The 23,927-nt window shown below is 37.7% G+C and overlaps 1 long non-coding RNA gene across 1 annotated transcript; it reads right to left on the minus strand.

Annotated features, from left to right (window-relative positions):
• Window positions 1–15,719: 15,719 nt before the first annotated feature.
• LOC147537547 (uncharacterized) lies at window positions 15,720–17,488 on the minus strand. Its single transcript, XR_015225793.1, has 3 exons — window positions 17,138–17,488; window positions 16,159–16,380; window positions 15,720–16,045 (listed from the first exon to the last, which is right to left on the minus strand). It is a non-coding gene; the product is annotated as an uncharacterized LOC147537547 (long non-coding RNA).
• Window positions 17,489–23,927: the final 6,439 nt, after the last annotated feature.

Consider the following 23,927-nt stretch of genomic DNA (forward strand, 5'->3'; position numbering starts at 1 on the left):
CAACAAACGGATTGTGGTTAGTTTGGCAACGGGGGGAAAATGTAGCATTAAAGTCCTTTCCTGGTACCTGAGTGAATCCTTTGGCGACAAGACGAGCTTTATATCTGTCAATGGTACCATCACTTAAATATTTCACACTGAAAACCCACTTACATCCCACTGTTTTCTCTCCAGTAGGTAAACTAACCAACTCCCATGTCTGATTATGTTGAAGGGCATTCATTTCAGCTTGCATAGCATCCACCCACTTAGGATTTTGAAGAACCTCATGAACAGAGCGAGGAATAGAAATTGAATCAACCTGACTGAGAAAAGAGTGATATTGATATGAAATACCCTGATAGGACAGATACTGAGAAATAGGATGATTAGTGTTGCATGTAAGTAGATACCGAGAGGGCATACGTCGCTCCCGGGTAGGATATCTGGGTGGAGGAGGTTCAGAAACTGAAGGAGTTAAAGAATTACCTGATTGGGGGGAAGAAGCTGGCAAAGGATCGCTAGAGCGCGAAGGACGTGAGCAAACCTGTGATGGATTAACAATAGGAGAAAGAGGCACCATTTGACTAGATGAAGGAGGAGAGGACAATTCATTTGAATCAAGGATAGTAACTGGACGTGGAAGAAAAGTATTGTCCTCTACGAAAATCTCCTTAACAGGATCTGACAAGGAAGGAGTATCGGTGAAAAAGGGAATCTGTTCTAGAAAGGTTACATCCATAGAATGGTAGAAACGATTTGTGAGGGGATCATAACACCTATATCCTTTAGACATTGAGGAATATCCTAAGAAAACACACTTAATAGCCTTGTCATCAAGTTTTGTACGGGTAGGGTTGCGATTCTGAACGAAACACGTACATCCAAAAACACGAGGTAAGATGGGAAATAAAGTGCTACCTGGTTGGAGAATATGGAAAGGAGTCTTGCCATTCAATACTCTACTTGGTGTTCGATTTATAAGATAAACTGCTGTGAGGACTGCCAGATGCCAGAGATACTTAAGGACACTCATACCACGTAGAAGGCAACGTACTACAGACATAATATGGCGGTTTTTTCTTTCTGCTACACCATTCTGCTCAGGAGTGTAAGGGCATGTAAGTTGTTGAAGAATACCTTTTTTGTTAAGTTCAGATCGAAACTCATTAGTTAGGTATTCCCCACCGTTATCAGATCTAATGTTGCAAACTACTGTATTAAATTGAGTTTTTATCAATTGAAGAAAATTAGTAAAATGGGTGAAGACTTCAGACTTTGTTTTCATCAAATAAACCCATGTGCAACGAGTGTAATCGTCAATAAATGTGACATAGTAACGATGTTTCGAAATAGCTGACACAGGAGAAGGACCCCACACATCAGAATGGATAAGATAAAAAGCCCTAGGTGCACGAAGCATGCGAGGGATATACGTGGTACGAGTATGTTTTGATAATTCGCAAACTACGCAACTAAACTTAAAGTCTTTGCAAGCTTTATGAAGGGAAGGAAATAACCAACATAGATATTGAAAGTTTGCATGCCCTAAACGTGCATGCCACAGATCTAAAGATTTTAGAGAGCAAAGAGACGAATTCGAACCAGGTAAAACAGAAGCTTGCAGACTAGATGGAGAAATCCTAGGAGTCAAGGGCTCACCAAAATAATAGAGTCCATCACGCTCATATCCTTTACCAAGAATCTTCCTTGAAATTAGATGCTGTAAAACACAACAGTTAGGTAAAAAAATAACTGCACAATTTAGTGTTTTAGTAAGACAGCTTACAGATAAAAAGTTATAAGCAAATTTTGGGACGTAATAGACTGAATTTAATTAGGTAATATTGGAAGATAAACGAGCATTTCCTTGACTACTAATAGGCATGGCGGTTCCATCAGCAATACTAACCGTCTGATTAACGGGAATAACCTCTGAAGTAAGAGTAGATAACTTGCCAGTCATATGATTATTGGCTCCTGAATCCAAAATCCAAGTACAGTGGTCTGACTTACCATGAAGAGCAACATAGTTACCAACCGTAGTAGTATCCATTGGCATAGAAGTATGTGTTATGCCCGAACACAATTGTGACTTATCAATTTGGGATTGAAGTTCGACATAATCTAATTGAGCAACAAAACTATCATGAGAATCACAAGACATCTTTCTTCCAAGTCCAAACACGAGAAAAAAATACTTAAAATATTACTGCAATACTGAACTCATACACAAAAGTATGAATAATAAAAATACCAAGAATTTCGAGCTTTGAACCTGTGGATTCTCTTGATTGAAAGTTATAGCTGGTGACGAGAAAGAAAAAAAATCCTTTTCTTTTGATATTTGTAGAGAGAAATAGAGAGAATAATAGATGAAGGTTAGAAATCCAAAATCACATTATAATGATAATTAAGTCGATTTGAACAAACCTTTGAAGCAATACACATGTCAACGGAAGAATTATGATGTAAGAGACCTCGATCTGCAAAACTTTTCTTGATATCCCAACATCGATGAATGTAGCCGAAAATACTGATTGATTACAAAGATTCAGAGAAAAAATAGTAACTTTCTTCTACTAGATATGAAGATCCACTATGCCAAAGACATTGTTGGATTGAAGAAAAAAAAAACAAGAAGAATGTCGGAACGACACGAGAGTTGTGAGAACTGAGGTATGAATCAATTGATTTTGCTCTGATACCAAATTGAATTCATAATTTCTCATATTATTTCTCTTGTATGTACAATCATTTATAACTAAATTACAAGATAAATATAGTTAGAGAATTAAAGCAAATAAGATAAGAGATATTTCTAATCTAATTACAGAATTATAATATATAGATACATATAAGATATATAGAAATATAAAATATATTCTCTTAATTCCAACATAGATTAGTATAACCAGTTGTAGCTTTGAGTTCAAAATTCCTTCTTCAATCTTTAATAACAAGTTCCTCTACCAATATCAAAGATCAAAATATTTTGTTCACCTGATGTTGATGTTTTTTTATCTAATCCCTAAGCAATAGCAGCGGCAGTAGGTTCATTAATGATCCTAAAACGTTTAATCCAACTATCGTCAAGCATCATTCGTTGCTTGTCTTTGAGAATCGTTGAAATAAGTAGGAACAACAAAGTTTGTGTTTTTATTGACCTAAATAAGCTTCAATTATTTCTCTTTCTTTCAAAAGAGACAGAGATCTACCGAGAGAGGGAGTGATACAGATCTACAAAGAGAGTGAGAGAGAGAGGGAGCGACATAGAAAGAGAGACCGTGAGAGCATAGAAAAGTAGTGATAAAGTCATGATGAAGACTAGGGGGTAGATAACAAAAAAAATCTAATTTTGGATCCAAAATTAAAATGCCTCATAGGTCAAATCTCGTTGACCAAAGTCTTTATTCCCCAGAGACTTTTCTTTATGCCCCAAAGACGCGACCAAAAACAAACCTTCAAATGACATAGTTGAGAGGTCATTTCCTTCCTCAATTGCAGCAACGACATAGTAAAAACGACATGTTAATGATCTCATAATTTTCTCAATAACACGTAGACCAGTTAATTTTTCATCGTTAATCCGCAATTGGTGAACAATAGATTGAACTCTAGAAAAATAATCAGAGGTATTTCCGGAGTTAATCACATGAAGATATTCAAATTCACCTTGTAAACTCTGCAACCTTACGGTTTTTACCTTCTGATAACCCTTGCAAGATATTTGCAACAAATCTCACACTTCTTTAATTAGTTATTTCAGCTTTCAAGTTTTCTCGAAAATAATCTCATCAACAGCTTGATAGAGAAAGAGCAATGTCTTCTTATCCTTCTTTTTTGTTCTCTCTCAAACTATCTTTTTGAACCAAAGAGAGTTTCATGTGCTACCAGATCAACTGGTTCTACATACCAAAATTCGACAACCTCCCAACTTTCTTAGAAGCTAAATAATGCTTTCATTTGGATACACCATTGATAAAAAAAACTTCTCACAAAATCGCGAAAGCTTAGGTTTGATTGAGCCGTTCATTTTGCAATTCAGTTAGTAATCACAAAATATTCCTAGATCTGATACCAAATGCTGGAAATTAAAACTTTAATTTCAGAATGATAAAGGAAAAATAGTTTTGCACAGACAAAGAAGAATGAAGAAGATTAAACTTGAATTTGATTAATACTCCTCACTTAATTTGATGGAAAATAAACTACAAAGATTAGTCTATTTATAGACCAAAATTTAATATACTAACTATGACGACTACTAACACTATCCCCACTAACTTGACCATGAAACCCACTAAAGGAAAGGTTTTCTCACTTAAATAACCCTGTAATTACTTAATTAATAAACTAATTAATTTTTAATTTAAATAAATTCGGAAATAAACTTTGTAGGTCAAAATTGAATCAGAAACAAGAATGAGATTTCATATACAAGAAAAAATAACAGATTTACAATAGGTGATCAAACAAAATCAAGCTAGAGCAGAGTAATGAGCATAAAAATAAGAGGAACAACGATAATGGAGTACCTGAGAGCAACTACAAGAATTACAATAGAAGTGAGTAACTTGTGAACTTGAACCCTTGCCTAAGTTAATAAACCTATCAATCCAACTGCTACAAAGTTTTCCGTATCTAGGTTAATGAGATTTCTCCAATTCAGATTGAAGAAGACTGACCTTCAATCCCTTTCTAGATCATCATTCTGATTATTGTTACGATTTTGTCTCTCCTTGCCTTCATTGGTGTAAACAACAAAGGTTTTTGGATTAGTTATAGAGTTTTGAAAGGGGATTCTTTTGGTGAAGATGGAAGGAAGAATTTGTGAAGAATTATTCAGTAAAGGTGTTGAAATTGACCAGACTAGTTGGAGATATAGTGCTCCAAATCCTACAATGTTCATATTTTTCTCCCGGGAGCGTCTAAAGGCGCCTTCGACACCACTCTAGGCGTCTCCCTTCGGGCTGACCAGTCTCAGGCCCAAAGCATTGCCTCGAGTTGGCCCAGTTCAAAAGGAGTTGAACTGGACAGTCCTACTGGCTTCAGTTCCTTCATCTAGGGTTTTTTCTTCTCGAAATCTAGATCTAGTTTCTTTATCCAAAATCTAAGGTTTATTCACCTCAACACAACCTAGAGACCTTAAACTTGAGATTAATGGGTTTTTGATTTCCTTGAGTTCGAAGACCTTAAACTAAATGTAGGTAGGTTTTTTATTTTCTTCATGACGTTTAATCTTTGATTGATTAGTGAGTGTTTGTTAATACATTAATGGGGTTTTGTAGGTTCAATCTTTGATTAGTTTTCATAGGTTTAATATTTCATTGGTTTTCATATTGAAAATTGAGAGGGAAGGTAGAGAAAGAAAGTAAAGAAGAGAACAAGAAGAAGAGGGAGGTGCTCCGGAGGCGCTCCGGAGGTGCCTACAGCAATTCTAGCAATTATGGGACGCGCCTACAGAGGGGATGCGCCTACAATATTTTTCTCTCCCAAATCATGTGATTTGATGTTAGAGAAAAAAACCCCTCTGCAAGTATACCAAGAACCAAAGGTAGGAAGTTGTGTACTCCAGCACATGTTGCTTGTGTCAGTGTGATAATTATGGTGCTGGAAGGGGTATTGCAGATCCAAACAATTTATCTATCGTTTGGAGTTTGTTGCAGCAACTATGGCAAGTGAATATATGAATAAAGATGGTGGAGTGGCTAGTCATGGTTCATTTGTTAATCTTAGTTTGGGTTTCAATTTTGTCCATTTTCATAAGGTACATCACTTATCTTAGTTGTTTTTTTTTATGAAAGGCTTATCTTAGTTGTTTTTTTTCGATGAGATATAAATAAAGCAAACCACATAATTCTTACAAAGTCAACTAACTAAAAGCGGAAATAAAAGAAGGTACTACATTCCATACTTTTTTCTGACAATTATTTCTACCCCATTTAGCTAGAGCATCTGCTTTGGAGTTGCATTCCCTTGGAGCATGAGTGAAAATGATGTCTGTGAACTAATTCTTGAGATCTAGAGACTTGGAGATGATATGTTTGGGTTGCCAGTGTAAACTGTCACTCTGATCATTGATGATGTTTTGATTATCACGTTCGATGTGAACATGTTGGATTTGAAGTTGGATCACCCATAAGATACCGTAGTGTATGGCTAAGCTTTCACATCCTTCTGAATTTTGTCCTCTGACAGTGTCTGCGATAGCTATGATAAAATTTGCTTCTTCGTCATAGATAATGCATCCTATTCCAGCTGGTTCCGTCAGTTGCGTAAAGGAAGCATCCACATTAATTTTGAGAAATGGTGTCGATGGAGGTCCCCATTGTTGTTGCCTTAGTGTTTTCCTGCATTTATTGGTTACTAATGATTCAATTTTGAGTGGTGTGGTGGACGTATTGTTGATACGGATGATCATCTGCATTGGTGTTTGTTTTGGTGAGTTAAAGCAATTCTCGCACCTAGCTTTCCAGATAAACCAAATAATTTTTGCATATAAATTTGTAGTTTCCTCATTTAATTGTTCCCATTGCTGAATCCATTGCTTAACCGTAGTTAATTGTTCAAATCTAACCTGAAAGTGAAACCATATTGCTCTGGCATAGTTACAGTGTAACATCACATGGTATAGAGTTTCATTTTCGTTACAGTATGTACAATTGTATATGTTGCCAATATACTTGGCAATTTTGTCCCTGACTGGTAGACTGTTTGTACAGCATTTCTATAGAAATAGTTTTATTCGTGGTGTAGTGTTCATATTCCAAATGAAGAACCAGTTTGTTGTGTCGTGCATCGGTCCATTACTCACATTTCTCAAATAATTATACATTGATTTAACAAAGAAGTTACCTGATTTAGTGAGTGTTCATTTAGCGGCGTCCTCTTGATTGAGTGAGTTGTTGGAAAATGTATTTGTCGAGTATGTGGTAGAATTGTTGATAAATCCTTGTTTACGTTACAAGCTTACCCAAAAAAATATGTGAATGACCCCTAAGTAGAGGAAACAATTCTGATTCAATTCCTAATATGTGGCCAATTCACTAGCTTGTCCCTCCATATTTAACAACTTCCATTTTTTGCTTCTTCGATAGTGGAGATCTGTCTACCCTTATTTTTTTCTCCCTTTTTTGTAAAAAAGTTGAAATAAAAACAAAGAAGGAATCTGTGTGTTAAGTTTGTAGTGATCTAAGTCAAATTCAATTTGCATATAATGGAGATGACTATTCTCCTATTTTGAGACGACTATTCTCATACGCCAGTCATTTGTCGCGTTATTTGAACCTAAGACATGTGTTTTGCGTTGCGTGAAACATGTGTGAGTTTTTCTCCCTTTTTTGTAAAAAAGTTGAAATAAAAACAACTTCCATTTTTGCTTCTTCGATAGTGGAGATCTGTCTGCCCTTATGTTTTTCTCCCTTTTTTGTAAAAAAGTTGAAATAAAAACAAAGAAGGAATCTGTGTGTTAAGTTTGTAGTGATCTAAGTCAAATTCAATTTGCATATAATGGAGATGACTATTCTCCTATTTTGAGACGACTATTCTCATACGCCAGTCATTTGTCGCGTTATTTGAACCTAAGACATGTGTTTTGCGTTGCGTGAAACATGTGTGAGTTTTACGACCTCCACGTGCGAGTTCTAGTAACATGTTAAAATTTTAGTTGCGCAACTAAAAAGCTATTAGGGTTTGGTGAAGATAGACTTACGTATTATATTTGGGAAATTTTAAAAACATCCCCTATAATTATTAGGGTTTTTTTTTTTACTTTACCCTCTCAATACTAATTTGTAATTTAAGGACCTATCTCAATAATTGGTAATTGAGTTTACTCCCTTGAACTTACTCATTTTGTTAAAAATTAAGACAATATTTGACGTACGAAAAACGAATATGACTAACAAGAAAAACGATCTGATAATGTGATTTTAGTAGTGGTAATACCTACTTTAGTGTCAGGTTTAGTCAAAAATATGATTCTTAGAGACTTATTTTGTCTACTTACATCAAACCTGATTTTAATGTTTTGTTGGTAAATTCAATTATCAATTATTGAGGGAGGTAAACTCAATTACCCATTATCGAGGGAGGTAAATTGAATTACCAATAAGTCTTGAGAGAATAAGCTAAACAAAAAGTCTAGTTATTAAAGGCGCCTCTCCAGAGGCAAATTTGAGGGAGAGTTTGTGAAGGAAAAAAACTTCTTTAAGGAGGCGTCTATAAAACTTCTCACTATATTACTTTTTAAGAGATCATCCATTTCCTTCACCGAAAGAAGTTGGGTCCAAAAGGACGAATTGGTCATAAACTGGGGACTAAGTGGATTTTGACCATAGTAAATGGTAGTAGTAGTCCCTTAGAGCATCTCCAATGGGACACTCAATCTCTAACACTTACAGTGCCATATATGACTTTTTGGAGTTTTTGTTAAAAAACCATCTCCAATGGGACACTTTGTTAGACACTCTATTATGAGGTGGACACATTTAAAATTTAAACGAATAGAAACCTTTTCTTTTCAACTACTTTTTTCATATTCAATTTAAGAGTGACATGTGCATTAAGTGGAGAGATTTTAGAGATATCCATTGGAGATCAAAAAAATTTAGAGTGTCTCTATAATGACACCCAGGTAGGGGTGGGATTTTGGCCCGGAAATCCGGAACCCGTCCACGACCGTCCGAGTCCGAAGGGTCCATGACCGTCCGATGCCCGAATCGGTCCGTACCCGCCCGACCGAAAGATCTTAAGCGAACGGACGCGGGCATAGGTCTTTACCTGGTGGTTCGACCGAGTCCGCCCGCTTATATCGTCCGCCCGACCGAACCCGTCCACACCCGTCCGTTTATCCTACCCGTTATACCCGCCCGCCTATATGATTGATTTTAAGCCTTTAGATTTGTAGAGTTAGCTACAACCATTAAATTTCAAGAGTAAAAATAAATAAACCTAGAAATCACTTCTCTTAATTTTGTCTTCGTCGTTCTACTTCTCTAGTCTCTATCTCCTCCAAAATCTCAGTATCTCATCAATAATCCGAGAATCCACAATAAACTGGTCGTAATCCATGAGAAGAAGCATAGAAAACCGATCATAATCCATGAGAAATCTCAATGCTTATCTTGCGGTTTTGAATTCATTTACTTTTTAGAATTGTAAAGTGGGAGTTTTAGAAAGTTGTATTTAGCGACTAAACATTTTAAATTTGGAATAAAAGTTTTTTTATTTGTTCATTAGTGACCGGTGTCCGCCCGACCGATACCCGGTTTGCCCGACTATCAAAACGGTCACGGACGGGCACTTTGTTGGAGAAAAATTCGAAATGTCCGCCCATTTTGTCATGATGTCCGAGTGGACACTTAGGACTCGTGTCCGTTCCGCCCGGACCGGTTGAGTTAGTGTCCATTTCCCGCCCGTCCGAATCGATTCCCACCCCTACACCCAACACCCAGGAGAGAAAATCTCCATTGACACTTGACAACTAGATTTTTAGGTGTTTTGTTAGAGTGTCCCTTGAAGATGCTCTTACTTCTTTACAAATTACAAGGGCCAAAGGATTGTGAATAGTAATATCGGGGATACCAAATAGTAGCTGTACATAGTTTATTCGACGCCAATGGCGTAACCTAGTAGAGGAAAGCCTCTGTTAAAAGGTCGAACACCGCGAATCAACGCCAGCGTCACCGGGCCCAAAATCTCGGTGTCACAGAAGAACGAAAAGATCTCGATTCGTATCGGACTTCTGAGTCGTAATAATTCGACACGATTTCTTTCCTTCTCCAGACACCAGTTTAGATCAATCACATCGAACCCTAATCTTCAAAAGTTGACTTCGAATTTTCGAATCAGATTTTGTTTGATCAAATTTTAGAGGGAAGGAGGATCTTGCTTTGTTTTAGTTGTTATTAGTTGATATTGAAGGTCGGAGAATTCTCCGATCTCTGAGAAATGATCACTCGGTCTAAGCTTGTTGAACAACTCAGAGATTATCAGATCCGATCCCAACACAAGTGGGCAAAGCTAACTCTTTTTTCTCCTAAGCCCCAAATTATTACCAGGTATGTTATTTGATTTATGAAGTTAGAATTTAGGTTTTTAGGTTGGGAACTACTAATTAGAAGAGTAGAATTCATCATCCTTCTCTTAATAAAGTTTATATACTAGTTTTCATGACTTCTTATTTCCTGAATTAGGGTTTAATTGAGTTTAGGGAATTGGAATTGATAAAAAATGTTTCTTGAGAATTTAACCTGAAAAGTGCAACTACTTGGGAGATTTTATCAACCTAATTTGTTACTGGAAATAACAAGAATGCAATTTATGTCACAATAACAATCCTTGCGAACACCCCAATCAAGCCACTGATAGATATGCTAAGAAAAGGAACATAAAATGTTTAGATTTTTCTGGATAAGCTGAAGAAGAAGAAGGTGGTTTCACCTCTTTCCTTAAGGATATGTCAATTTGGTAACTGAGCTTGTTTTAGAATCTTAAGATCTTCTGTGGATGGTTCTTTTTTCCGTGCACTTGGGGCGTTTGGGTACTCTTTGACGGCTCACTTAGTTTGAGGGGCTAAAGTGGCCCCCAGAGGATTTGACCATGTTTTATCAACTTAAATGTCAATCTCTCCCAGTATATGAAGCTCCCATTTCCACGATTAAGGTTTGGGTATGTTTGATGTAATAATCAATATGATGAAACCGCAGAATCTATGAGTTAATCCACGGCATTATGCTTTTTGGTGGCTAGGGACTTCTTGATGTCCATATTTAGTCTGAGAACCTATTTTTTTTGGTCTCCTACCCCGTGCGGGTTGATAATGGGTCACTAGTTAGTGGTTTCAAAACTAAGGACAAATAACCAAATCAAGGGCAAAAGAACAAACTCTCTACGATCCTAAATTCCATCTTCCCCTTAGGTCTGCCTGAAGTTTTTGGTGACTGAGACACTTGTATAGCTGTTGTCATGAACACAGAAACTGTGGGTAGAACGTCTCAAATCATCTTTGTTCCTGTGCCACTACTTAATCAGTCCATTGCCTGTGCTTCCAGTGTTTATATACGCGCGGTTGGAGTTATTTCTTTAATGAGTTAGTTGGTATATATCGGAGTGAATTCATGATACTCTTTTTGCATGATGAAGCATGGAGAAATTTAGAGGAAAGGATAGACTATGGTCGGTAAACCCAGTGGTAATTTGTAGGACCCGAGAATGCAATAAAATTTTATTTTATGATTTGCCTCAAGTCCATGAAGATCTTATGGTCCTTTTCAGGATATCTTCTCGCTTCGAGAGTAGCCTATATCGTTATTGACAACATGGCTGCTACATGGGAGAACCTCTTTTACCCCACGACTGGTTTTGTCATCCGCGGTCTTTAGTAGAGGTGGGAATATAGACTGCAGGCCTAGGCCCGCCAGTGGGTACCCGCAGCCCGACGTGTTTGGGGGCATTGCTACCCAGAACCGGGCTCTACCCACCTGTTTCGGATGGATTCACCAGGAAAGCACGAGTTAAAATATATGTTGGACGCGTGCCTGAGCCCGTTACCTTAGTTAGTTGCCTGAGTTACCCGCCTATACTATTTTAATATCTGAAAGGCAAAGCTTTAAGATAAGGGGTAGGACCGTACATTTGACTTTACGAACTAAACCCTTGACATTACTTTGTCTGTGTTATAAAACTCCTCCTTATGCGTTTCCTGCACTGATATTTTCGTGTAGGACTAAACTCTCAAAGGCTTTATCTTTGAGTGTTTAACTTTGTAGTCCCACATCATGCAAGTTAATGGAATAAGTCTTGGGTGTTCGTGTAACAGTTTGCAGCTATTAAGTGCATGAAGCACCCTTTCGGGCTAAAGTGGCGTGCAAATTTGAGGCTTCTTATAAGTTATAATTGCCTCGTCTTGTTGGGCTCCAAAATTTTGTCTTAATCGAGCCATCCCCTCTAGCTACTTGACGAGCCTATCAGAATAAGTGGGCTCTGGCAGGCAATGATGGAGTAAAGGGGACGCTTTACCCTCCTGGCTCGACCGATTACTCTAGTTGGTCATCATAGTAGCCTGCCCCATACCCGCAAGGCTTGACTCCGCTGGTGTTCGCGGCCACCTGCCTGGCCCGATTCCCACCCCTAGGACTCTTTAGTATATTTTGATTCTCCTTGAACTCATGTTGTGCGGGTGATAGCCGGGTGTGTCAGTTTAAGTTTCTTCATATTAGGCCTTCTCGGATCTTGAATATATGTCTTAATGGGCCTAATCAATACAGCCTAGAAGAGGTGCTCCAACCTTATGTTTGTACTGTGATATGTCCAATGTCATACTGTATCAGCGCACCCATGGAGTTGCACGAGAATGACATATCGATAGCAGTAGATCATTTGACAATCAGGTCACTTGGGGGAATTTTAGGTGTTCCTGTTTGTCTGGAGGATTAGTTGATCAAAGATTAACGATTATATCCATTCACTCATCATTATTCCAGAACTCTTTCTTTTGGTGCTTTGATGTCATGTTTTGATAGAGAACTCAGAGCTGGTACAGGAGTTGTTTGGTCATATGGAAAACAGAGAAGCAGTTTCTTTCTTTGTTTTATTATTCTGATCCTTGATTCTTTAACCTACGGATACTGGGGATATTTCTTCATGATGTTCAAGGTCAAATGAGTGAAGGAAGTATCCCAATTCCAAAATCTTATTTTGGAATTGAAGTTCTGTCAAAACTACTTTAGATTGAGGTTTTTTTCCCGATTGTCTCTTACCTCCTTGTTAATGTGTTGTTATGGTGCTTGTATCTTACTTCCTAGAAAGAGAATTTTGCTCAAGATGTACTAACTAAAGTTGGGATTTGGGAACTTCGGTAAAGAGAATTATGTTCCAAATTGTTAGACAGAGAGACCCTTGTTGATGGTGTGTATTCCCTCTTTTTGAAGGAAGAAGAATTGTATTGAAGACGGAAAACTATACAAGCAACCTTAAGTATAGAAGGCGAAAGAAAACAAAAGTAGAAGTGAAAAATATGAAAAATACATAAATTAGTTGATATCAACGCCTCTCACTTGACTGTCAAATCCCTATAGGAAACCGATGCCACCTAATGCTTCCTCGCGCCGCAACAACAGAGAAGGGATAGGCAAATCAATTTGACATGCTCGAAATTAGTATTACCGCCGTTGAACATGAACTTTTTCCTCCTCTTCCGTAAGGACCGAATAAATGGTGTCTATCTTCTAATAAAGTCGCTTATTTTTCCTCTGAAACGTGTATTCAGAAACTTGTGTTTCTTTTTGTTGCTTACTAGGTGACTTCTGAATAATGTGTACTTTCATCTCTATGACTGTTCCAAGAGTGAGCTCTATGTTGTTTCAAGTATGACAAACAAATATGTAGCTTATTCTTGTCCAGTTAAAGAGTAAACTTATGTTGATATTTGCAGGGCTGATGTCACTGTTGCGCTCTTATGGGCTTTGCTGTTTACAATGCTTGTAACATCCACCTATGTAGCATTCTATTTCAGACACTTCAAAGTCTCGGTTATCATTGTATCCCTTGCAATCCTTCTTCCAACAGGTTTAAAAATTTCTCGGCAAAGAAGATTAGCTAGGAAAAGGGAAAGAAGATTGCTATTACCACTATCAATGTGAGGTTCAATAGCTTTGATCAATCCCCAAGTTGTCCAAAAGATGGTACGTTAGTTTTTCTTCTCCCTTCTCCGATCTTCTTAGATATATCTGAAAGCTGTACCGACAACTTTTCTATTGTCATATCCTTACATTTGAACCTAATCTCAGTATTCGATAACCATATTCTTTTGTTTTTGTGGGTTGTAGGATTGTACTCGGGTTTAAAAAAATGGGTACTATACTACGATTTGTTGTCTTCATATATGCGTTATTAGATGTAATTTTTTTCAGGAGCCAGATAAACTGATAACAGGTAAAGATTAAGAATGTTGAAGAAAATGAGAATAGTTAACTATATATTCTTGAAACTACTCAGACATTTGAATTGGCAAATAATCTCACTTTTCTAAATGGCTTTTCTCTTTTGTTGTAACATCCATTTCTTCGTCGCCTCAAGTGCTTCTTTTTTTGTGAGGGTTTGAATCTGACTCGAAAGAGTCTAACTTGTTCAAATCTAAATATTTCGAAACTACTTGTTTTGGCAAGTGGCACAACGAAGATGTTTCCATAGTCAAATCGTCTCAATGAGGGATGATGCAAGTAAAACTGTAAGATATTTGGTTAAAATGTGAATTTGTAGGAATAGTTTGACTTAATGTGCTTCCTTAACTAATAAAGTTCACATCCTTCATGGAACTTCTTTTGGTGGATGGTATGGGAGGGACATGAAAGGCTCTTTACAGATCAAAAAGTTTTTTACATTTCTGTACAAATGTATCTGTGGTATTTTTAAGAGGGATTAAAACGAAATTTTATTTCGACCAAATTGAAAATAAAGTTCATTCCGGTCATAAATTTAACTTCTGTTTTTTCAAACCCCTACACAACAACGATCAACCAATGAAGAATTCTAATTAAAGGATGCTAACATTAATGAGCCATAAAAAACTATTAGATTCACGCTAATAATATATCGTGGAGATATATTTTTAGAGGTAAGATAAAAAAGAGGTAAAAGCGATTCTTCAAAAGAATACTCAATTTTCTATGGTAAAATCGATTGCGTGTTCGATGTCCGCCCAAATCAACACTTGAAACAATTTTGGAAATTTCTGAAAAAATTTTAGTTTGCCCTCAATAATTTTGTAAATTTCTGAACAAATTCGTTTTTGCTCAAAAGTATTTTGCAAAAATGTTTCGCATTTTGTCTTTTGCATTTGATATACACAAACTGACACTAACATTTTGGCTAAAGCATTTTCCGATTTGTCTTGTGAAGAAAAAAATGATTTCCGCATTTTTTGTTTTGCTTTCGACAGAAACGTTTAGACTAAAGCATTTTTTTGATTTGTCTTTTGCAAAAATAGAAATGTTATGCATATTATCTTTTGTATTTGATACACCCATTAACGGACAAATAATATTTTGACTAATGCATTATCTATGTTGTTAACAACATAATTATATATGTTTTCAACATTTTATAACAAGTCAGAACATTATTACACATGTTGTCAACATTTTATAACAGTACAATTACATATTTTGTCAACAATTTATAACAACATATTTCTACATGTTGTCAACATATGAGGGCAAAAAAGAAATTATGAAAAAAAATGGTTGTCTTGTTAACAACATAATTATATATGTCGTCAACATTTTGAAAAATGTTCGAAAAATGAGATTTTTTTTGCATTATTATTTTTGAGTGGTTTTTTTTTTCCTATTAAGGCCTAGATTTGGGTTTTTCATGCATTTTTCTATAGTGTGGGAGTAAAACCCACTGTTTCTTCTTTTTGCAATTTTTTGAATTCTAGAAAAGAAAATTAAGCACTTATAACTTAATAAAGTAAAACTAATTAATCAAATAGAAAAGCAGACGAATGAAGACTTCAAAATGCATTAATACTAGAAGGCGACTCGAAATTGATGGTGGAGATCTTATCTAAGGTAAATTATCGGCTACCGTGGCGCCTATCGACTGAACTTAACAATCACCGTGGACGGTTGGGATCACACTAGGTGGAGATCGTGCATTGCCCTAGAAATGCAACTTTGCGGCCCATATTTTAGCTACTTCCTAATTGGTTCCTGACCTAGCTTTTATTTGGATTTCTTTTTGTTTTTTTGATGAAATATACTGGCATTAACAACAAACTATTCTTACAAAAGAGCCTAATTTAAAGCAGAAACAAAAGAAGGTGCAACATGCCAAATTCTTTTCTGAATATTTGTTCCATCCCATTTGGCTAGAGCGTCTGCTTTGGCGTTGCATTCCCTGGGAGCATAAGAGATTATAATGTCTGTGAACTGATTCTTGAGCTCAAGAGATTGTGAGATGACTTGTCTGGACTGCCAGTGTAAGCCATTACTTTGGCCATTAATGTACTGGATTATGTTTAGATTGTCGCTCTCGATGTGGACATGTTGTATTCGTACTTGAAGGACCCATAATATGCTAGAGTGAATCGTCAGACTTTCACATTCTTCTGTATTCTGTCCCCGGACTGTGTCTGCTGCCGCTATCGATGTGGACATGTTGTATTCGTACTTGAAGGACCCATAATATGCTAGAGTGAATCGTCAGACTTTCACATTCTTCTGTATTCTGTCCCCGGACTGTGTCTGCTGCCGCTATGATAAAATTTGCTTCTTCATCATGTATGTACATCCTATTCCTGCTGGTTCTGTGAGCTGCGTAAAGGAAGCGTCTACATTGATTTTAAGATATGGTGTCGATGGAGATCTTAATTGTTGTTGCTGTGGTTTTTCTCTGCATTTGTTAGTTATAATAGACTCAATTTTCAGTAGCGTGGTTGATGATAGGCCTATAAATAGGTCTATTCCCGCAAGTATACGGGGTCAAGTTATAGTATTGAAAATAAGATCGAGTATCGTCCCAAGAGACAAGCTAATTTATCTAAATCTCGAATTAAACCCCCTTTCAAACTTTTGATTTGATTTGGAAACTACTATGAAAAAAAGAAAGCAATACTAATAGACTAATAAGAATTAAATCAAGATGAGAAGAAGAGTCTAGGGATTTCGATTTCACCACATAAATGGACTACTTAAGACAAGCATTCAATCAACAAATCACTATTTGTTTATAACTCAAAACCTAGCTTAATGAACTAATTAGGTTTCGGATAATATTCTTTAATAGCACAATTCAAAATCAAGAATGTATGATTGACTACCATATAAAACTAATTTCCTACACTATCATTCAAGATCTAAAAGACATATCTCATCTAATAAATCAATAAAAGCATGAAATATCTAATTATAATACATGAATGATAACAAGGTTATAGAATCAACATGAAATGACAATCAATAGGCATTGAAGCTCAAAATAAAGATTCATTGATTTATAACATATCTCAAAATAAGCCCAAATATGGGTTTCCTCTACACCCTAGATACAAAATTTAGCTACTCATGGAATCTAAAATAATATTCATTGAATTCATAAAATAAATGGAATTACAAAAGATTAATGGAAAGAAATCACCAAGAATGCTCACAATCCATATTCCCATGTATCTCCATTTTGATGTCCAATTTAAGCTCCAAGTATCTCAAGAATATTGCTCAAAACTCCAAATAATAGCTTATTAGAAGATAAAAGAAGAGAAATTTAGAAGAGAGATAGAAGAAGAAGAGATTTTAGAGAAAAAGGTATGGAGAAATTAGAAGGTTAGAAGAAGAAATTAGAAGGAGAAAGTAAATCTAGAGAAAAGATGAAGGTGGTAGAGAAAAGAATTGTGGCTAGGGTTTTTAGTTGAGAAGAGATAGAGAGAAAAGGAGGCTAAGAAAGGATAAGAAGTGGCTTAGAAATTAGATAAGGAAGCCTTTTGAGAGGGTTGTTGAAGTCTAGGTTTTAATGGAGGAGAAAGGGATTTATTTATAAGGTTAGGGTTTGAGTTGGGGTTAAAATTGGTAAAAAAAATGGAAAAATGGGGGTTAGTTTTGGAATTTTAGGGGTTTAAAATATAAAACCCTAAAATTACACAAGTGTAGTGGCGGCTAGGGTTTCCTGGGGTTAGGGTTTGGAATTCTCGGCACTAGAGTGCTTCTCGGCTAATGAATGGGCGCCCGGCAGCAGCTAGTGACCGTTAGATCTGAGGAGGCGCGGAGATGGATGGTTCAGATTAAGACGCGGGCATGGGACTACTGAACTAAATGGCAATGGACTGTACGGGATAAGTATTAATAGAGCAGATCCACAGGAGTCGTCCGATCTAGAAAACGCGGAAGGGAGAGGCTGAGATTAAAAGGTGGGATTGGGTGCACGGAGTTAAGCTGCAACGGGCTACACAGAAGCCTTAGATTGAGAAGGACGCTCAGAAGCCGTCGATCTGGGACACGCGGAGAAGAACGGTCAAGATTAAAACGTTGAAGTGGGGCTACGGAACTAAGTTGCTGCGCGCTACACCGGATCAGGCCTATAGGGTCCAATTCGTTGCTTAGCGGAAGCACGGGATTTAGATGCACCAGCCTCCATAGAGCACCACGTGTCCCACCGAATCCCGCGTGCCCGAATGTCCACCGAATGTGTCCCACCTAGTCAACAACATTTGACTAAACTTTGACTTTGCATATTTCACTCATCCGAACTCCGATTTGACTTCCGTTTTCTCCTACGGGCTCGTCTCGACCTCTACTTTTCAACCACGCACTGACCTTGGCCAAATTTCCAGAATGTCCTTGACTCCAAATGACCAAACTACCCTTCATGCATCTTTTCCTTGTTTTTAACCGTTTTTCACACCTAACTCTCCAAAAGACACCTAATCAAGAAAACCAACCATTTTATTATAATAAAGACTCGAAACGAACTAACTCGACTAAATTAAACGACTCTGATGGGACATTTTCATGACCCATCAGTTGACGTGTTGTTGATGCGAGAGATCATCTGAAGAGGAGTTTGTTTATGGGCAGTAAAGCAATTTTCGCATCTGCTTTCCATATAAACTATAAGATTTTTGCATATAAATTAATAGTATCCTCATCCAAATTTTCCCTTGTTGAATCCAAAGACTTACCGAGCTTAATTGTTCCGATCTGACCTGAAAGTTGAACCATATCGCTCTAGCGCAGTTGTAGTGTAACATCACATGGTTTAGAGTTTCGTTATCGTTACAGTTTATACAAGTGTAAGTGTTGTCAATATACCTTCTGATTTTGTCCTTTACTGGTAGACTATTGGTACAACATTTCCAAATGAATAGTTTTATACGTGGTATCGTGTTCAGATTCTAAATGAAGAACCAGTCATCGTGATCATGCATAGATCCATTGTTACCTGTTCTAAGATAATTATACACCGATTTAATCGAAAAGTTACCTGATTTTGTGAGCGTCCATTTTGCCGTGTCCTCCTTATCTGTCTGCAAATTAATACTCAAAATCGCGCTGCAAGTGTCACTATCAAAACAATTGTGAATCAAATGAATATTCCAGGTATTATTTGTTATGAGTTGGGCAACCCAATTGAGGTTAGAGTTACTCTGATTAGTGAGAGGGGGTGGATGATTCGGGATCCAGAAATCATGCTAGATAATGATGTGAGTGCCCTTGTTGATGTCCTAGAAGACAAGACCTTCCATTTGACTAAACTGTTTGCTAATCGATTTTCAAGGCCAGGAGTGGTTAGCTTTAGGAGGGGAGGGTTTTTGCGATTTAGGGAAATATTTGCCTTTGAGAACTTGGACCCAAATCGCATGAGGGTTGTTGATCAGACAACAATTCAGCTTGATGAGGAAAGCTTGATTATCTAGGAGAGGGAGACGAAACCCTAGACCACCCAATTTGCATGGCTTACAGATGGCCAACCAGTTGATAGTGTGAAATGTTTTGGATTTTCCCCACGAGAAAGTCCTTTGAAGGGACTCGATGTTGTTACAAATGCCTTTGGGAATGGCAAAGCACTGCATTTGGTATCTGGGAACGGCTGCTGCAATAGTTGAAATAACTATCGAGCGGCCAGCTTGAGAGAGAAGGTTGGTTTGCCATCTGGAAAGTTTGTTCTTGATTTGGGCGAGAAGGGATTTGAAGGCTTGATTTTTGTTTCTGTCGATGAAAAGATTAGTATCCAGATATTTATCGTCGGACGAAAATTAATGGACTTTGAGGGTGCGGATGATCATTCTCTTGAATTTGGGATGCGAGTTTTTGCAGAAGAAGATGTTAGATTTAGCATAATTGATCATTTGGCCGGAGGCCTCACTGAATTCTTTTAAGATTTGTTCAAGGTTATGCACATTCTCGAGGGAATTTTGGCCGAAGATGATGCTAGAGGTGCTCAAAAGGCCGGGCTGGCCCGGGTTGGGCCAGGGCCCGACCCGTTCCGTACAGGCCCGGACCGGCCTGGCCCGTACGAAAAACGGGCCAGGTCAACCCGGGTTCTGTCCCGGGCCCGGGCTAGGCCTCTATTTTTGGCCCGACGGGCCTGGCCCGGCCCTAAAAAGCCCGGATTGAGCCTGGCAACTTGTTTTTTTTTTTTCCTTTTTCTATTTTTCTTTCTTTCTTTAAATATTTCTATTCCTCCTAATCATTTATATCCTATTTAGAAAATATAACAAACTTAAGTTGGAGAAGAAGTTTTTGGTAAGCTTTAAAAAATCTTATCTAAAAATAAATTTAGGTAAGTTGTTGAGTTAGAAAAAAATATTTATATTTATGTTAAGGATTCATATCCTTATGTAAGTTTAGAAAATCTTTTCCTTTTTAAGTTAGAGAATATAAAAAGAATATAGGTAAGTTTCATTAAACTATTTTTGTGTAACTTTTAGAAAATCTTTTCTTTTCGAGTAAGAGAAGAAATTTTTAGTAAATACTATTAATTTTTTAGTAAGTTCCATTTCGTTTTAATTTACTTTAGGTAAGTTCGATTTTTTTAAATAGTAATTACTTTAATACTACGTGATAAGTTTTATTTTCATTTAAGTAAGTTCTATTACAAATAGTTTTATATTTATAATATTACTTTTGAATTTACTTTTAGGATTAGTTAAGTTTTAATTGAGTTTCATATTAAAAAATAGGAAAAAAAAACAGATTAGCCTGGTCAAACCCGGGTTTGGCCCGGCCCGGCCCGGATTGACCTGGACTGGGTCAAGTCACGGTCCCGGGCTGGGCCATAGGTTTAACCAACCCGGGGCTATTCCAGCCCGGGTTGCTTGGGCCCGGCCCGCAACCCGGCCTGGACCGTTCTATTCCAGGCCGGCCCGGCCCGGCCTTTTGAGCACCACTAGATGATGCAATCATCCGCGAATAAAAGGGGCTTAATGATAAGATTTGAGTTGGGGATAGGAAATCCAAGAAATGGATTCTGTTTGTTGTTGCTCTCCAGTAAGCGGCTGAGCCCTTCCATGGCAATGGCAAACAAAAATGGAGAGAGTGGATCACCCAGCCTGATACCTCGGCTAACCTCGAAAGCAGAGCCATGACGACCATTTATGAGCACTGCCATGGTGCTCGAGTTAAGACAAGCTTTGATGAGGTTAATCCAATGTTAGGAGAAACCCATGATAATCATGATTTTCTCCAGATAGTTCCATTCCATGCGGTCAAAAGCTTTAGACATGTCCAGTTTGACTCCAAAGTAGCTTTTAGGCCCTCAGATTTTTTCAAAGGAATTGACAAGCTCTTGACTGATGAGAATGTTGTCAGTGATTAGCCTACCTGGCACATAAGCTGCCTGAAAAGGGGAAATGAGATCTGGCAGAATAAGTTTGAGACGATTTGCCATGATTTTAGTGATAATTTTATAGGTAGTTTTGAGAAGGCTTATTGGTCTGAAATCTGTCGGGGTTTGAGGGGTTTTAGTTTTCAGGAGAAGACAGATGTGAGTGTGATTGGACTAGGGCGGGAGGGTCGCAGTGCTAAAAAAGTGAGTGACCATATCCCTGATGTCATCCTGCACTATGTCCCAATTGGAATGGTAGAAGAAGGGGGGTAACCATCTGGACCAGGGGCTGCCCCTGGCTTGAGATAGAAAGTAACCTTCCAAATCTCCTCCATAATGGGAGTAGAGATAAGAGAAGCATTTTGAAGGGAGTAATTTGTGAAGAAAAACACTCCAGCAGATTAGAGGAGAAGCAGGATCTAACCGACGTGGAGATGTTAAGAAGATGTTTGGAAAACATGGAAGAAATCTCCGCCTCATCGTTGGTCCAAGAGTTATCATCTTTTTTGATAGAGTGAATTTGATTCTTACGATTACGAGTGGCTGCTTTAGCATGGAAGTACTGAGTATTTCTGTCTCCCAGAATGATATTAGCGATTTTGGATTTTTCTTTCCAGAGACTCTCTTACTGGAGCAGAAGGGTTTCGATCTGAGTAAAAGTCTCTTTGAAGGCAACCGGATCCAGGATGCTCTGAATTTTGCTAGTTAGCTGTTTGATGTTGGTATCCAGATGGCCGAAACCTCTTTGTTCCATTTCGAAAGGCGAATAGCTAGAGAATTGAGTTTGGATTGAATATGGTTAGGGAGAGAGATCCAATTAGTTTTGATAAATTGGACACAATTAGGGTGAGACATCCATGTACGGATGAATTTGAAAGGTTTTCGCCCCAAAGAAGAGTTCTGTTTGGTGGTGAGGAGAATGTGATTATGGTCAGAACCAAGAGTGGCGAGGTGAGTGAGTTTAGAATGAGGAAATCTGGAAGCCAATTATGATTGACCAGAGCACGATCGAGTCTTTCCTGAATAAGGTTGCCCGTAAATTGTTTATTGGTCCAGGTGAAGGGATGGCCCGAGTAGCCAATGTCATGGAGGCCCAGCCGATTAATGGGTTGCTTGCATTTGAACATATTAGAACAGTGGGCCTCTTTCCCTCTTAATTTTCCAGAAGGGTGCAAAATACAATTAAGGTCTCCAATAACTAAGCAAGGATACTGATTGTCCGGGATGTGGCTCGCTAGGGTCTCCTAGGGTTTCATCTTGTTGTTGTTATAGGGGCACCCATAAAAGCCCGTGACAAAGATTGATTGTTGTCATCTATTTGGGTGCCTTTAGCATGGATCATGTTTTGACCTGTGTACAAAATATCGATGGAGTAATTGGGCGACCAGAATAGAGCAAGCCCACCTGCTTTGTTAATGGGATTAACAATATGGTGCTTGTAAATAAACTCTGGGTTATGCTCTTTGATGAGACGCCACAAGTGTTTTCTATTGGTAAAGTTCCCACAACCCTTAACATTCCAGGCCAAAAAGGCCAGGTCCATTAGGGTGTGATTGTGATTAGGGGATTGAGGGTCCATAGGCCGTCAGAGACCTAAGAGGAAGGCAGCCCCCGGGCCTCCAGGAAAGGCAAAGAGAAATAAAGCACCTCCTAATAAACGAAACACAAGGCCACAACAGAGTGATAAAAAATAGAGGCACCTCCAAGAAGCGCCTATCTGTCAAGGTGCAAAACCGAGTCCAACTAGGCCTAACTTCTCCTGGAATCCTGTCCCTGATGGAGATCAACACTGCGACCTAGTTAAGAGAACCAAAATAAAGAAACAACTAACCCAGAAGTGAGAGTCGCCGCCAGAAATAAAGAAACAGAAACAACCAAAGAAAGAAAAAAACAACTAGTAATTACTAAAGAGAAAGTACAATTAGAAAGTAACTAAAGAAAGATCCAACTGAAAAGTGAAGAGAAAATACAACTAAATAAGCAACTAAAGAAGACAATAAAACTATTCTAATACCAGCAGGAGACACAAAAGATAGAAACCAATTAAAGTAAAAAACTAGTAACTCAAGGAAAGAGAAAGTGGGAAGAAGAAGACATCAAAACTATTCTAATACCAGCAAGATACACAAAAGAAAGCAACCAGAGAGACTCAAACCAAATTAGAAACTTGTAACTCAAAATCAGAACTCAAAAACTTGTAACTCTTAGTAAGAGAAAGGGGAAAAGACAGTTAAACTATGTTGTTCCCCTCAAGTATGAAATACTTGCTGGAAAAGACATAAAGAAAGCCAATAATACACCTTAAAAGCTTCTAGCAGCTTATTAACAACTTAAGTTAAAGACAAGTAACATGCATGAAAGATCTAATAATTCTTATAACATGAAGAATGATGAGAATTACTTCTCTGATATTGATTGATAGAAACCTCTCTTGCTGATTTAGGCCGCTAGTCGCTGTTTACCAATTTCTGCGATTTACCTTTGATTTACTTAGCTACGGCAGATTCCCCTAAAACTGAAGTAGCTGATGAAGTTAAGGTTTTTGTTGTACATCTGCTGCCTTCTTACCCGGGTGAGCTTTGTAGGGGCTACGTTGAGGAAAGGTCAGCTGGCTGTGATTA

Source organism: Eschscholzia californica, unplaced genomic scaffold, assembly GCF_041429995.1.
Source record: "Eschscholzia californica isolate CP2 unplaced genomic scaffold, dmEscCali1.0.p SCAF_5, whole genome shotgun sequence".
NCBI lineage: Eukaryota > Viridiplantae > Streptophyta > Magnoliopsida > Ranunculales > Papaveraceae > Eschscholzia > Eschscholzia californica.